Consider the following 16,651-nt stretch of genomic DNA (forward strand, 5'->3'; position numbering starts at 1 on the left):
GACACAAATGTGAACAGCACTTGTTTTTCATCTAATCTCTGTAAACGAACCATGGAGCCTGATGGTTGCCACATGTTCAACAACATTTACCAGGGTTGCCAAAAGGTTACAAGGGGATCTATTCTCTCAAGTATTACTTGATACCACCAGGCCTGCAGTCCTTTAATTCTTTGTCTTGAAATTAGCATTATGAGGAAAGACACAAGTCATTCTGCTGTATGAAAAGTCCATGGAAATGACTGTGTTACCAAGGTGGCTCTTATGGTTACCTCAACTTTCCCTTTATTATTTTTTTGCCCTGTTCCCAGCAAGGAGCCAGAGTAGTAACACTGTATTTTTTTTTTCATTCAATCTGCATACAAAACTCCACCAGTATGTCTTTTGCTGAACAGCCGACAAAGGCATATGTCCAAATCCCTCTATACCATCAAAACACTGGCATGGAGATACTGGCTATTATGACCAGAAGTTCACCTACCCTGGGTATCCCATCTTTAGCAACAATCATGAACAAACCTCCAGAGTGGAGCCAATAACAGAAGCATTACCAAATGCTTGCAGTATTTCACAAATTGAAGCACTTATGGCTTTGTGCCATTTTCCACATATTTCTGAGAATATCCAAATTTAGTGCTTTAGGTACCTTCCTTCTATCTACAGAGGTGGATAGGGAGGGGAAGAAAGGAAAAACCAGTAACTAACTCAAAATTCTGAACTTTGAAATCACCCAATCTTTTTCAGGCACACTAATGCTATACATTCTGATACCTGTAAGTCACACAGCGAGTAGCACATTTCTCCTTGGAGGTATGGAAATCTTTGGCTCTGCATAGTGCAGAGCACTGATGCTTGATATGGGAGTAGTGAGTGAGCAGATACAAGTCACCTGGGGGTCCAGCCATCTGCCTCTCTCACCCTACCACCTCAGAGGATCTCAGCTTTAAATCTATTTCCTACCTCAGCAAAAAAATATGTTTTACCCTTGGCAAATGTGTACTTAGGTAGGACATTCTTCATTTCCTCAGTAAAAAGGCAACCTTCCTATCCCAGGCTGGGCTATCTGGTTTTTTTTTTTCTCCTGTAAGAAAATGGCAGCCCCCTGAAGGTGTTCAAGAAGGCTAAAATGGTTAAAAGTAATCTTGAGGGAGAATTAGGAGTAAAGTAAGTAAAGTACAAGTAAGGTGGTCAAAAGTGTGTAACAGATGCTATTTAACATCTGACTGTCATTTGTCATGGATGTCACTGAGCACGTGGCATACACAAAAATATTAAACAAGGCCTTTCCCATATGGTGGGGGATTTTTTTGTTTGTTGGGTTTTTTTGTTTTGGTTTGTTTGTTTGGGTTTGTTTTGTTTGTTTTTTTTTTTTAGTTCTGAATTTTAAGTTTAGTCGGAATTAAGCTTTAGCTTTTTTCTTTTTAATTATATTTTATTAGGTAGTTTGGAAGAAACAAAACAGTATTTTACAAACTTTATTTCAATGTTGATAAAGGATAATACAAACTCAGCAATTGCTTACCATATCTCTTCCCTCAAGACCACCCTGAAATCCTAAACAAGTCAAAAGGGCCACACTGAGAATAAATATCAAAGACATTGCCAAATTTGCCTTTCTATTTAATTAGCTGACAAGCTCATTAGCAGAAGAGTTGTATAGGAGAGTTTGCCTGCAGCCCTTGCTCACATCAAGGACTGCAAAGAAGTAGGTTGCAGTCACACATGCTGAAAGCCACACAGTGCTGGCAGCAAGAGCAGTAGATGGCAGAACTGGGGGCAGGGATGTCTGTCCTGCTGCAGGTGAAACTCTGCAGCACACTGTGCTGAAAAGCGAGATTTGGCATCTTTGTGGGAGAGCCAAACAGTGGATTCTACAGCATAGAGCACAACTAGCAGGGCACATCCCTGGTACATTTCCTGTATGTGGGAGGAACGGGTGGGAAAGACAACCCATGTCTACAGCATCCCAACTCTGACCTGTCTCACAGAGCACTGCATAGTGAATAAACCAACACAGTCACAGGTGGTAAACAAACACTGCCATCAGAAAACATATGCAATATTTTTGTGCATGAGAAGGGATGAGTGTCTGCACCCAGTCTGCATGGCATGAGGCACAGTGGCCTGCTTCTGGGTCAAACAGCCTGTCACTGAGCAGCACCATTTATTATTTTGTTGGATTTTAGTACTTGTTCAGCATGCAGCAAATACTCCGAGAGTGCTCTAGGAACTGAAAAGACTGTTTGTCTTCTTTGAAGTAAAGGCAGTTCATTGCACTCTTTCCAAGAATGAGCGTACCCATGTAATTATTGCTGGGCTGTTGTCAAGCACATTTTAGCTTAAAATACAAACAAAATCTTAATTTACAATAATTTGAGGATTTCTTCAACCCTTTTCTACTGAGAAAATAAAATTTGGGGGACTCGAGGAGTCACAGCTGTTAGTAATCAAATTTATTTAAGAGAGTAATGTGAAACATCATGTTTGCGCAAGTTCATAATCACAGCAGAATTAAATCATTTTTACAGAACATTTATTTGAAACATTCCGTACACAAAGTTTGAATATGGCAGAGAGTATTTCCCTTGCAGTTTAGGTTTGATTTCATTCTTGGAAACTGCTACAAAAATCCTACTCACTTGCAGTAGGGTTCTTTATTTACGCTCAGTTTTAGTTTTAAAACCTGTGACAAACACCAGATTGCTCACGTTTGTCATGACACAGGCAGAGTCACCACACATCCTGCCCTGCCTCCTGGTACTACCCTGCTAGCATGACATGCTCCTGGCTCACCCTGGAGCAGTTGGTTCAGCAGGTTTTCGCCTCTGTGGATATCCAGGTTTGGAACTGGAAAAGGGAATTTGAACTTCATATGCCTCCTGGCACATCAGCAGTTACAGCCACAGCGTCACAATCATGTCTTAAAATGATGATCCTCATACTGATGTTACCCTTCCTCTATAACAAAGATCAACCCTGTACTGGTTGTCTGTACGGAGACAAGTCCTGCTCATCTCAGCAAGAATTTTGGGTCCAGCAGAGAGAGACCTGGAGGCCTCCTGCCTTCAGAGCCACCCAGCACCCTTTCCCATCCTCACCCTCAAACCCCTCTTTTCAACAACACATGCTGCTATTTTTTAAAAAGGTATAATATACCAAAATCTAACTTTTAGGAATTTTAACCTTGGTGCTAAGCCAGGTTTTTTTTTGTCCGATGAGACTACCAACAATTTTCCTGAATAGTACCAGGATTTTTTTAAGGGAAGCTTTACTAGTTCAGTGGAAACTGGCCAAAAGCCACGAACTTGTTCCAGCCAGCTGACCAGCCAGCTGCAAAGGGTGATTCCAATGCCCTTCCCTCATGGCTGCAAACATGTCAACTCATCATTGGCCTGTCAAGAAGATCACACAGCCCATTGGCAACTTTCCTCAAAATGCACGTATTGTAAAACCTCTTTCCATGTCTTTGCCTAAGACTTAGTACAACAAAATTGTTTACTGTACTTGTCTTTAGTGCCTCTTATCTCTGCATTGCTATGTGTCAATCTCTCTTCCCCATAAGAAAAAAAAAAACAAAACACCTCTTCAAGCCAATCACACGACGTCCTTGGCAATGGTGGAAAACCTTCTTTACCAATAGCTTGTGACAGAAGTTGAAGGAGTCTCGTGACATTTCCCTCGGCAAGGAGAAGAGTGTGAGGATGAAGAAGAACCTAATCTGGACTTTTTTCCTCCCTCACCTACCAAATTCTGTATGAAGGGTAAAGAAATCAGGCAGAGAGACAAACGATGTCACTTCAGCTCCCGTGTGCCATCTGTTTTTTCCATTTCAAGCTTCCCGTATACTTTACATGGTGACAGCTCATCAGAAAGGAATCGTCCCACAGCATACTGCTGGTTTGTAAGGCAGAGAGAGCACTTTCTTCCTGCTCTACCCTCCTATATTTTGGCACTTCAGCTGTCTCTCTGTACCAGTTTGACTTTGTACCTACAGCTATCCCCTTAATCCCTCTGTTTCTAGAAACATTCCGCTCCCCTCAGCCTTGACCTTACAGCTACTTTCCTTGCTAAGTATAACCATTTTTTCCTTAAAAGTTACTCTAAAATATCTGTGTTTGTCCCACCACTTGGGGGGGCGGGGGGAGGGAAGCAGGGAGCCAGTAAGAGCTGTATGGTACCACAGCTGCATACGCTCATAATTTCAAGGTTTATGGGTTTCTTGTTGACGTAGTCGTGATGTTATTTTTAAAAGATAATGTTTTTGATAGATTACACATACCAAAAGCACTAATATTACCTATCAAAAACATCTTTCTCGTTATTAAAATACTTTTGAGTGAAGCTTCAGTCAAAGAAAAAAAAAAAAGTCAAGATAAAATGATACCTCAACCAGGACCATCTCTGTGGTTTTGCTATGGGGAAAAAAAAAATCTGCAAATTATTCACTGCTTGCAATCTCTCTTGCAAGCTCATAGAGCAGGCATTAACCTGACATATAAACTTTTACAAATATTATTAGCACTTCAAAGACACCACAAATATTGAAGCAGATAAATTCTCTATTACTTACTCGCCTCCGATGTATCCTTAAGCAGGACAACACAGCTTCTCATCTTTTGCCTGCTGAGTTAAGGCTGAGAATATGCATTAGGTATGATGTACTTGGTTCAAGAAAAGGGTTTCATTTGAACTGATAAAGTGAGAATTTTTTCTGTAGTTCTTGTCCTTAAATTTTCCATTTAGTCCTGTAGGTTTCAGAAATATGTTTCATCTTTTTGTATCTCACACTGTAACATACAGTTTCAATGGAGTTTTAAGCAGAGAATGATGGCAGTGACTTTAAGATATCCTAGTATTTTCTAAGCCTACACCATAGTCAAAGACAGTGACTCTGTTTCACACCTGTTGATATAATGGAAATACTCTGTACTTTCTTGGGAGGTTACGGGTTCCATCATTAGAGTGTATAATAATATTTTATAGAGTATCCCACTTATTTCTTAAAACATAATCATTGTAGTTAGCATGAACCACTCAGTGGCACTTATGTTTCATTCTAACTGGTTTCACCACACTGTTGCAGAAAGCACCTTTTCTTGGTTGAATCAGTGAGACCTAAGCTGGAGCTACCAGTGTGTTGTCTATAGAGCCAGGGCTGCTGAGGCACCACTCAAAAAGATGACCTGGTGCTAGGACACACTCTCCATGTCTTGTGTTTGTTGTCCTGAAAATGCAGCACACTCTTCAGTGTCCAACCCCTCTATTTTCCAGGCTGTGCAATGAGATTGAGATGGGCTATTGAGATGGGCTTGGAACAGATGCCGGCAGTCTGCGGTTTGTACTGAGAAGAACTGGAGGCTTCCAGACTGAACTTCTCTATATCTGAAGTTATGAGCTTGCACAAAGTAGAAATCTAAATAAACAAATGCCTGGTCTTCAAAGTTCGGTTTACCATCAGGTTACAAGCGTGAGTGAAGAAATCAGAAAACATCATTAATTGCAGATGAACTTCCATGTAACACCAATGCATTTCCAGTACAACACCTTAACAATGTACCCAGAAAGAGAAAGCTAGAGTCTTTTATCATTCTTTTGGCACATCTGATTTATTTATGTATGCATTGGAGCTGTATCTGTTTTAAGTCTCTAGACATTTTAGTCATGATACATTTAAACACACACAACTTGCTTTTTTAAAAAAAATGACACCTGATCAGATGAGACTGAAGAACTAAGTGCTTTCTTTGTGAACACACTGCCTTTCCTCTACACACAATGCCAGCTGCTTGACAGATCTAAGACTTGAGGTGTGGATTGAGTGGTGGACAAAGGTGTGAACTCAGGTCAGAAGCAAGCATCTGTCTGTAGAGCAATTGCAGGATGCACATACAAACACACCACATTTTCAGAAAGGTCTTCCCCAGATAGGAATCCACTGTACCCTGGTAAAATGGATTCAGAAAGGGGGCACAACACACACAAAAGTTTTAAGCCATAAGAGGCCCAAAATCAACATGCGTGAGCACAGGCATCTTGATCAGCCAGCTGTGCCCTTCTGCTGATCTCTTAGCCTGTGTGGATCTGAGGAGATCAGCAGGAGTGGGAGAAGAATGATTCCAAAACACAAAACTTTCTCCATGAGTATCTTGCTCTGAAGTAAAAAACCAACCAACCAACCAACCACAGCCCCAAAACATTCTAACCCTTGCAAGTCCTTTTTGTTAAGACTTGAGCATTTGGTCTTGAGTCCTTAATGCAAAAGCAACTCTTGAGTGGCTAGAAGCCCACTCCCAGAATCTGCATTTTACATTCCCTACATCCATAACACGACTATTGTAAAGAAAACGAGGACTGAAAGATGCTTTGTCTCTAGCAAGACACAAACGAAATAGTTTGAGATGAGCAGTGTGTTCACGTGGGACTGACCTGAGGTAAAATCCCAATCCAAATGCACAATATTTCTCAAGAAAATTAAAAAAATTAACTGGAAAATTGAAAGTTAAAATGACCTTAGATTCGTGGATCAAGCCTATTTTTAGCTGATTTCTAAACCACTTTTATAATTCTTATAAAGAATTACTTGAATTAGTATTTACTTTTCTAAACACTGAGGCAACATATAGCTGCTGCAGTCCATTTTTCTGCATCTTGCAAAACTTTATATAATTCTGGAAGCTCTTTAAACATGAGAGAGTATTTAAATACTCTTTTGAGATACAGAATATATACTTCATAGGAGCAAGGGGATGTGGTAGAATTACTGCCAGAAACTATTTAATGGCTTGAAGCAATTTCTATCCTCCTGTTTGGAGAGAAAAAAAAAACACCTGTTTAAAGGACATGGAATATCTTTCTATCTTCCCTTCTCTCAAAAAAAAAAAAAAAAACCAAAACCAACAAAACAGAACAACCAAACAATTAATTTGCCTTAACTTTATCTGTGCTTTTAGCATCCCTTCCCTGTGAATACTGAAGAACTAAACAGTAAGAGGAGTTCAAGATAGACCTTGTGAATGTTAATCTGGGACATCATTTTGCTAATAAGCACAGCTGCTGTTTCTGCTCAGTGCAAATTGTATTATTTTGTGTTCAATTGGTTGCATTTGTATAGTTTGACAGCCTTATCAATCCTGTAGGGCTGACGAAAATGGCACAGCCACTGAAACCAAACATGAATTTATTTTCTGTAAAAGCAGGGCTGAGACACGGAAGCTGTGAAAGAAACTTGTTAGCAATTCCTTGTGTAGGCAGCATGTTTCACTTTAATCATATGCATTATGGCCTTTACCCATCGCTTCCATCTCACTCCTAGAGCTTTTCTGCACATCAGTTTGGCTAACCCACTTTCTGATGTCTGTGCCTCTGTAGAGGAAAGCTGAAAACTATATTGCTTCTTAGACTGCAAACAGCAAGACAACACACACACAAACACAGAGGGAAAATCAGTGCCTTTGGAGAGCGTGGCTTGTGCCCATCATCCCTTGGTTCTGCTCCGTGTTTTTCATTCTCCCGTTGTCACCCGGACGCCTGTCGCGCCTGCATTGAGCTATTTAAACACAAGAGGGCAGGCGACATGCAAAGGAAAACATTTCCCCGAGAGTTTTCACAACGCAAATAGCCAATGTTGAACAGGCTGCTGGAAAACTAAAGAAGCACTTTTCACTTTGAGCATAAGGAAGCATGTCACCAAGCTCTTCTCCGTTTCTCCAGTCAGTACATTATTAGTTACAGCTGTACCTCTGCATTTGGAAACTACGTCAAAAGGTGAATGGTTTTTTTTTTTCTCTTGAAACCTGTAGCAATTTCTAAGGCTACTACCCAACAGTAAGAAAAGTTGCTTTCTCTTTTTCCAAGACTTGACGTGCAGTCTAGTGAAAATGCAACAGATTCTCCCTCAGTATATTCCACCTGCTGAAATATTTAAGGCTCTCCCCACCATAAATGTATTTCGGTGTGTTGTGCTCGTTCTTACACAACCCTGCTATTTAAATGTGGGTAGTTGTTAGAGCAGGCTGTCATAGGACGGCTGTCTAGAAGTAGGCAGTGCAGCTGTGAAGTAGCACTCCAGCCCCCCTACTAACACATTCTCTGCTGGTTTACTGTTGAAAAATTTCCAGTACTAGAATCTTTGAAGCTAAAATACCAATTCATTTTACAGATGCCATCACAGTGCAATGTATTTTGCTATTATTATTGATATTTTGAGCTTGTGAGTTAATTTTGTCAAAACAATAACAACAAAAAACCCCCCCAAAACAGTAATAATTGACTCTTAATAAAATCAGCAAGGTTTATGGCACCAATATGAACAAGTCACAGGTTAGCTTTTCGAGACAAATTCCATGCCTGGTAAAATAAATATGGAGATGCAATCTGAAGCAAAACTGTGCCCTCGTTTTTCTGTCTGATGCTAACAGATCAAAAGTTAGATCCTGCTAACCCATATTGTCTTGTCTCTGCCCAGCTCCTCTGCATTTATCTACATAAGCAATGTAATTGGTTATGATGACACATTCATATAAAGAGACTTGTTTGAATTGTTTTACAGCTGGGAATTCAGATATTTCAATATTTGGAGCCTGGCATAAAGGAGAAGGTCAGGATTAGTCCTTCTAAAAAATACAATGGTGTAAGCATCTGTGTAGATGCTCCAGTTTTTGAAAAGTTCTTGAAATTCTTTGACTGGGACAACAACGAATTCTTTTATCTGCTTCAAACTAAAACAGATTACTGACCATTTATGGGGGGGAAAAAAAGAAGTCTAATGAACTGATTTGCTATTCAAGGTAATTCTTCTCTGACATTAGTAACCATTATACAGTTCTACATTTTCTACAGCACATCACCAGCATTTATTGCACCAACATGTTACCAGGAAGGGCCCAGCTGAATTGCCTCTCTCACATAAACAACACTTGAGCTGGGTGTTATTTCTTTGGGTTTTTCTGCAAATGAAGTAAGGATTTGGAAGCAAGGATCCTCCAGGATTTTATCTAGGCAAGAGAGCTTATGACAAAGATGAACAAGACCAAATGGTAATAAATGCAAAAGGAATTAGAATTCATGTGTCAGCGAACTTACTCTATTCCGCAGTTTGCCTTACATTTTCAAATTTTTTCTCAGATAGATACTTAACACATGTATGTAGTACTCTTAAGAAGAATGTTCTGAAAATCAAAACTGCATTTTTCTCGCAGTCATCCAGTCAGTTACCAGCCTTCATCTCACACCTTCAGGCCATTAGCTCCAAGTTGGCTAAATCTGCCTTTTGGACTACACATGTTGATGTACAAGAACAGGATCTTGTTTTGTTTTGTTTTGTTTTTATCTTGGGAAAGGAAGTGTTCTGGCAGTATGTCTAGGTCGTATGCTTAGAACAGGATAAAGCAAAAAAGACAACACCACCCTGCAATATACATATCTCGTGATGGAATTAATTAGTGTATCTGAACAGGATGAACTTTCCTACAATAGAATTAAAAGGAAACACCTTGCAGATAATAATGAAAAAGTGTAGTAGCTCATGCAAAAACCTTTCCTTTTCCCACAACAGCTCTTTAAGGATTCAGTTCTTAATTTCTTTTTAAAGAAAAAAACAAATTTCTATTCCAAGTCAAGAATATTTTCAATGAATTAAAAAAAAAGCATTGCAAAGAATCCCTAGAATAAAGTTTGTCTTCTTACTTTTACATAAAGTCTGAAATGATTCTCCACTTTAATTCCTTCTAAAGAACAACAAAAAAATTATCTGCACCACATATTTCTAGAAAAGAAAGAGTTAGTGCACAGATACAGTTCTTAAAAAAAATGTTACATAATCACCCTCATGTAACAGACTACAGTAAATTTTTAAAAATCAATTTAACTGTAGTAATTTCTGATTTATTACAGTTTGGATCAGCACATTGTAATTGCAAAAGCTGTACATTTGTAATTAATGAGTACAAATTATTCAGAAGTGGAATGGGTTGAATATTATTAGAAGTTCATACACATAGCACCAATTCTGTTCATACAGAAAACTAAATTCAAAAGTTGATTTTAATGCACAATGCCCTTTTTTCATTAGAGAGCTATGATGAAAAGCCAGTACTATAAAGATTATGACCTGAGGTTCAAGATTGAAGTTAAACAGCCTCTAATCCTCTCTATATAATACTAAAGGCATTTTGAATCAAATACGTACCCATGCTCATGGTGCGAAGTAGTACTCAACAAAGATAATCCCATGGGACTCCACCTCTGCTCTGCCATGAGGCAACAGAAAGGGTGCGTAGAGCAACTGGCGGAAAAGGCATTTCATCCCAACCTTTTCCTTGCTGTGGTATTTTAGGACAGGATGCAGCAGTACGCTCCTGGCCTGTGGCGACCGCAACCACTGCATTTCCACGGAGACCCGGACATGTAGGCCAGGACTCCAGCAGCCCTCCAATCATTCCTCCCCATCCACCTGCTCCAAAGGACCAGTGGAATAGGTGTGCTCTGCCCACACCTAGTGACCAGCTGCAGGCACGAGGGGAGCTTTGAGGCTAAACAGAGGACAACTCTCTCTCAGGTCTGTCCATGAGCACACAACTCAAGACAAGCTTCGGCCTCCCAGGAATATTCAGACAGTAAGATGTGCAAGATTTGTAAAACAAATGCTGTAACACTGCTTAAAAGACACAAATAGAACAATTACTTTCCCAGAAATTATTATTTTCTTTTCTTGATAAGATCAGTACATTTGATGCTAAAATTCAGCTGCTTGGGGATGCAGACAACCTTTTACTGTCAACCATAAATAAACTGAAACAGCAATATTCCCAGGGAAGTGGCTCAGTCATCAACTCAGGTATTTAAGAGATGGGTATAGGTATATAAAAGATGTGTAGATGTAGCACTTAGGTACATGGTTCAGTAGGGGACTCAGCTGTGCTAGAGTAAGGGCTGGACTCGATCTTAGAAGTCCTTTCCAACCTAAATGATTCCATGATTCTATAGTGAACTATAAATGGAGTAAGGGCTTGTTGCTGAGGTGTTCAGTAGAAATTCTTTTTTGCTATCCAGTGGGAACAAGACTGGCCCTTTATACTGATGTATCACCCACCTCTCTGTTTCTGGGAGGTAAAAACCAAAAAACAAGACAAAAAATGTCATCATTGCTAAAGGATGTACCTTATAGAACTGCTTAAATTAATTTCTATACAGAGAGATTCTAAATGGAGTACAGTAAGTTCTGAGAAGAAAAACACAACAGAATTTGTACCTCTACAGCTTTTGATCCAAGATATTTCCCCACTGCAACAATTTTCTTACTCAATCACCACCTCCCCCTTCCAAAGGGAACTACAAAATGATCATGTTCTGTTCTATCAGACTGCCAATCTACTAGAGACATGCACATTGTGAGTTTATTAGGAAAAAGGCTGAGATTAATGTAAAATATTTGTATACAACAGAATATGCAGAAGCCAGACTACAAACCAGAAACTATATATATTATGTAGGAGTATAAAATTACAAATACAGATATCGTGTGCACCTACCAAAAAAGTTTTAAAATTCATGTGAAATTTTTGGACTTCACTTTGTTCAGTTTGTAGGACTCCTGAGGGTGGATTATATGTAACAGGCACATGTTCTCAATCTGCTTGTTGATCTCACTTGAAAAATTGACAAGACTGGGTAGTAAAGTTCTAAGCTAAAGCTTTAAAACTCATCCTTGAGTGTAAGCTAACCATTTGAAATTCAAAAAGTGGCTAATTTTCAAGACTAGTTCCAATTATACTGAATTCTTTAATCTAAACTACACAGCTTTTTAACACTATACTTTGATTGATATGAATAGTCAAGGCTGGCTTTTTCTTTTTGTGAACAGAAGGTACCTATCAAGCTTATCTGTGCAAGACTCAAATTGCTTATTAGATCTAGAGGGAAATCACATCATTCTGGAGGCACTGTAAAATCCAGAAGAAAAGAAGAAATGAGATTTAATATCTGCTAAAACATGTAGCTTACTATTGCTCACACAGAAGTGATGAAGCTTTTTTCTCAATAGGAAAAGAAAAAGGAAACCATTATTTGCTTATTGAAATATGTTTGTGCATTATTTTATATTCTGCACAACTGACAAATCAATTAATACTGAGCACTACATTGACACGTCAGTCTTACAGGTACTTTCCTGTTAGACATATTTACTACTTTACCATTTTTCTTATGTATCAAAAAAGCTATTTCTAACTTCTCACAGATCTGCATTTCTGAAAGTATGTATGTTTTAATACTGAGTTTGTGAACAAATATTGAAATATTATTCCAAAAATACTGCCAGTGCCAACATAGCGCTGTAAGAGCACTAGTTATGTCTGAAAAAAGTTTATTTCCCCTTTTTTACTTTGTAATTCAAGCTGCTCTGCAGCTAACAAAAGCGTTCTTATTGTAATTTTATTAAAGGTAACAATAAACATTAACTCAGTCTCAAACAGGATATGATGCTGTATGTAGCTAGATTAAAAGGGAATGTAAAACAAATTACCTGGATTGCTCAGGAAACCCTAAATGCCCTAATATACCCAACCATTTCTCAGAAGAACTAATGAAAAGCCTCTTTTGCTCTTGAAATGAATTAAGGTAGCCAGCAGTCTCTGAAATGTACCATTTTACCAGCAAGAAAAAACAAAAAGCAAATCTTGGGAGTAAATATCAGCTGGACATTGACATAACAGGGTCCAGAGAGACATATCCAGAAGTTTCCGCTTTTAATCCAACTCTGAATAATGTTGGATGCTGTTCTCTGTTCCTTCAGAGCTCTTCTACTGCCAAAATAACTGCAAGGCTTGCAAGTCCGAATGTATCGCAAGCCTTTCCCAAGGCACCCCAACTCTATCTGAGGCACTGAAACTATGGCAACCGAATAAGAAAGCAGCTTCCATGATTAATAGATGAAGATCCCAGCAACAGTGCCTTGCTAGGCCATAATTCAGGAATGCTAGAGGAATTAGCATAGAATCTATCTCAATCTACCAATAAAAAGTAGATTTCAAAAGGCATCAACAAAAATTACAATTTTTTTCTGCTCAGAACAACAACAACAAAAGCTATAGAACTATAAACTGTTCAAAATCTCATTAACATTTCAATGAATGGCTGCCTCAAATGCAAGTAATGGATAAATGTTCATGAACAATGGTGAAGGAAGCAACATAGGAAATTTCCCATACAATTACCAAAGCCATATGAGGAATATATAAAACATCTGAGTGAAGCTGAGCAGACAGAAATAGGAAAGTAGAAATAATGTTTGCTGCAGTCAGGAATACATTTGGATGCAGCTTCTCCCATTGTGCTGGGGATTCATAAGGGACAGTACTTTTTCCATCTGCTGAACTGGAACACACGACCATATCTATTATATTTATATTCTATATATTTGCATTATTAGAACATCCCATGAGCCTGTCAGGGTCATTGTAAAACTGATGATGGTTAGGAATACCTTTTCTTTTTAAACACGTAATAAAACTTCTGCTATTATCTCTAGTAAAAATAATAGTATAGTAGTCCTTATCCAACTAGATCGCCTCAGACTAAGGTGAAAGGGTATAACAAAAACATTTTTTTTTTTTTCTAATTCCAAAACCATTAAGTTTTCTCTAAAGGCAACTGGTTACAGAGATCACAAAAGCGTAGGAGTGCTTTTTTTTTCTGACTGCTTCATGGAAAGGGTATAATCCTGCAGTCAAGGCATGGCTCTACCTGGGGAGGGTGAGAGAGATGATGCCAAAGGCCTCATACTGAGGACAGCACACATACTGCCATGTCACATGATGTACAGCAGTGCTGTGCATCTGCCCCCGGAAACGCTTTAAGGTCAGAACTTCAGGCATGTTGCAAAGTGTATTTATGTAGAAAGTTCCTCGGTAGCAGTTTTGTCAGTAGCTCAAAAAATAAAAAACCAAAAATGGCATGGGGTAGTCCATGATATATGAATTTCAAGTATGTAGTGTAAATACTTTACATAGAAGTGCCTATTATTAACAATACTTTTAAAGGAAAGGTCATCACTGAATGTAGTGAATTACCATATGTCTTCACTCTAGAGATACAGCAACTGGCAGTTCTGTTAATAGCTGGTTTATCTACTTCATTTTACATCTCTATTTCAGCCACTGAAGAAGCACTTTGGGGCTCAGAGAAAAATTCTTTTCATACAAAAATGACCCTGTATTCACATCAAGCATAGCACAACCCTCCTTCTGGCTGATAAATAACTACAGTTCTAAAACGGGAAATACTTTGTAAGGTTTTGCAGCAAATTATGGGAAAATTTATGTTGAGTTTTTCTCATTTTCTTCTTCCTTTTTTGAAAATTGTTCTTTTTTTTAAGTGAAATCTACTTCCTTTTTATTAAACTGTATCTGGAGTTAAACTTTAGATTTCAGAGGGCATAAATCTATTAGCCTTATTTATATTCATCTGGTGCACGAAAGCTGAGAACATGATTGTTTTATGGGGGGAAGCATAGATCTCTCATCCCCTTCCCTATTTCCAGTGCCCTCACTATTAACTGTTAGCAGCCTGTGTAAGTCTGAAGTGACAAAAACTGCAAATGCCTCTGTGTATGCCTGTCTTTCAAAGAACCCCTTCCAAGACCTTCAGAATATCCTGATTTTGTAGGTGCAGAATGCTTTTCTATTTTTTTTCTTTCTCCGTTCCCATACCAGATTTAATTCTGAATCCTTTCACATCTTCCAGTGGCTAAAACAAAATAAGCAAATGAGCAGCTTGGGAACTCCACAAAGCATACGGGAGGTGCAATATCTATAACTCTAACACAGTAGGTGGCACTCTTCCCTTTAAATCCTAAGTCTGTGCCTTGGAGCTGTGCTGCCATATTGCAATCCAGATCCAAAACCAAAGCATCCTTCACCATGGACAATTAAAGATCCCTTAACACTGTATAAACATATGCATTCAGTTATTTCCATGGCCATAGGTAACACAGCACATAAAGAAAATAAACACTCGTAAACTCCAGTCTGTCAGGTTTCCACTTGAATTGGGGTAGTCCACTTCTGTCTTCACAGAACCTATGAACATCTAAGCTGTTCTTCACTCAAGAGACTGGTGCAACAGGACAAAAATAAAAATATTCCTTTAGAGACCCATCTGGCTCAGGACCAGGCTTTCCCCCAGCTGCTTGTTTCTGCCTTAGAACACTGTTCACAGTTGCTGTATGCCGTTGATCAGCAGTTGGACTCTGTGCTATTGACTGTATCTTACTGCCAAAACATTTCACCCACCTCAGAGTAACCCTGATAATCAGAATTTTTGAGCATAAAATGCTCAAATGGTCACCATTAAAGAGCACTGCTTATTCCTCTTATTTTTCTGTTGCCCCGTCAAGCAAAGCTTGTCACAATTTGTCAGATGTGATTTGTTCCATGACACGCAGACCTACGTCCGATTTAACATTAAAGATCCATCCAAAGCAAATGCACTCACATGGTAGCTTCAGGTCCTCAACAAGTATCAATACCCAGCAGAGAGCAGTATTTTCAGTTTGGGGCATAAACAAGAAAAAAAGTCCCCATTTAAGTAATGTTTCAGCAACTGTCTTTACTCTCGGAAAATTACTCAGGCAAGCAAGGCTTTCCTGGGTCAGCAGAACTTACTTGGTTGAATGAGGTCTAAAGATTTACTTCATCAATAAATGAATAGTAGGAGGTCAAACACTGCAGCATCTGTATCAAATTAGGATAATGAAGACTTCTGGTTTACTACAGTTCAACTTTTCTCTAGCATATGCTGTGTGTAATATAATTTGAATGTTGTTTTCCAGCATTTACTGGCTTGTTTGTTTTCAGCACTCTGCTGTGGCGTATGGGAATCAGGTACTATACACTAAACATTTGTTTGGGTAGTATTACAACGTGTTCTTGCAAACAAGTTGGATGTGAGGCATGTATTAGCTCAGGTCAATTTAATCCTAAAACATTTTATGTCTCCCCTGCTGTAAACCATGTGAACTCCTTTCATGTGTATTTATGTATGGCTCTTCAAAACAAGATGACAAACTTCCCCTTCCCCTCACAAAACATGCACAAGCAAGTTCACAATCACCTACTTCCTTTTTAATGCAAACAGTTCTAGTCTGGATTTTTCACAGGTCATTAATTTTATCTCTCTCGTTTTCTTCCCCTTTTTTTTTTATTCTTTTAAAAAATGTAATGAAGGCGACTTCTCATCCTTAGCCCAATCAACTTCCTTCTTCAGTTTTAAACTCCAGTAACTGCAATCTTCTATTTACAAACATTAAGAGGGGTCTATGGCTAACATATAATATTCACTTTCATCTTCAAGCAGCTAGAAATGTTAGCTAGCCATGTTTCTCAGAGATGTCTGTGCCCAATTATTTTTTGGTTCAAGTAGTATGAGTTCTGTTGATAAGGTTGGTTTTGCCATTAAGTAAGAATATACAGTTTTCAAGTTGACTAATTGAGTATACACAGAACATCTGTGACTGCATAATTCGTAGTCTCTGAAAGTATTCACCCATCCTTCAAGCATTTGATTCCCAATACATGAACAGCAAATGTTGCAAATGTACATTACGGTATTACTTAGTATTTTAAATTTTGTTTAGCATTTAAACAGAAATCTCATTTGG

The 16,651-nt window shown here is 38.6% G+C and overlaps 1 protein-coding gene across 8 annotated transcripts in view; it reads right to left on the reverse strand.

Moving 5' to 3' along the window:
- Positions 1-16,651, reverse strand: part of SEMA6A (semaphorin 6A) — a 135,039-nt gene that overhangs the window by 97,963 nt on the left and 20,425 nt on the right. The window contains exon 1 of one of the 8 annotated variants that reach the window (XM_017807314.1): positions 10,184-10,256. The exons of the other annotated variants lie outside the window; for them this stretch is intronic. The gene's annotated coding sequence lies outside the window, so the exon portion shown is untranslated. Of the gene's footprint in view, positions 1-10,183; positions 10,257-16,651 lie in introns of those variants that run through there. 8 annotated transcript variants of the gene reach the window in all.

Source organism: Lepidothrix coronata, unplaced genomic scaffold (genome assembly GCF_001604755.1).
Source record: "Lepidothrix coronata isolate B3197 unplaced genomic scaffold, Lepidothrix_coronata-1.0 Scaffold18, whole genome shotgun sequence".
Lineage (NCBI taxonomy): Eukaryota > Metazoa > Chordata > Aves > Passeriformes > Pipridae > Lepidothrix > Lepidothrix coronata.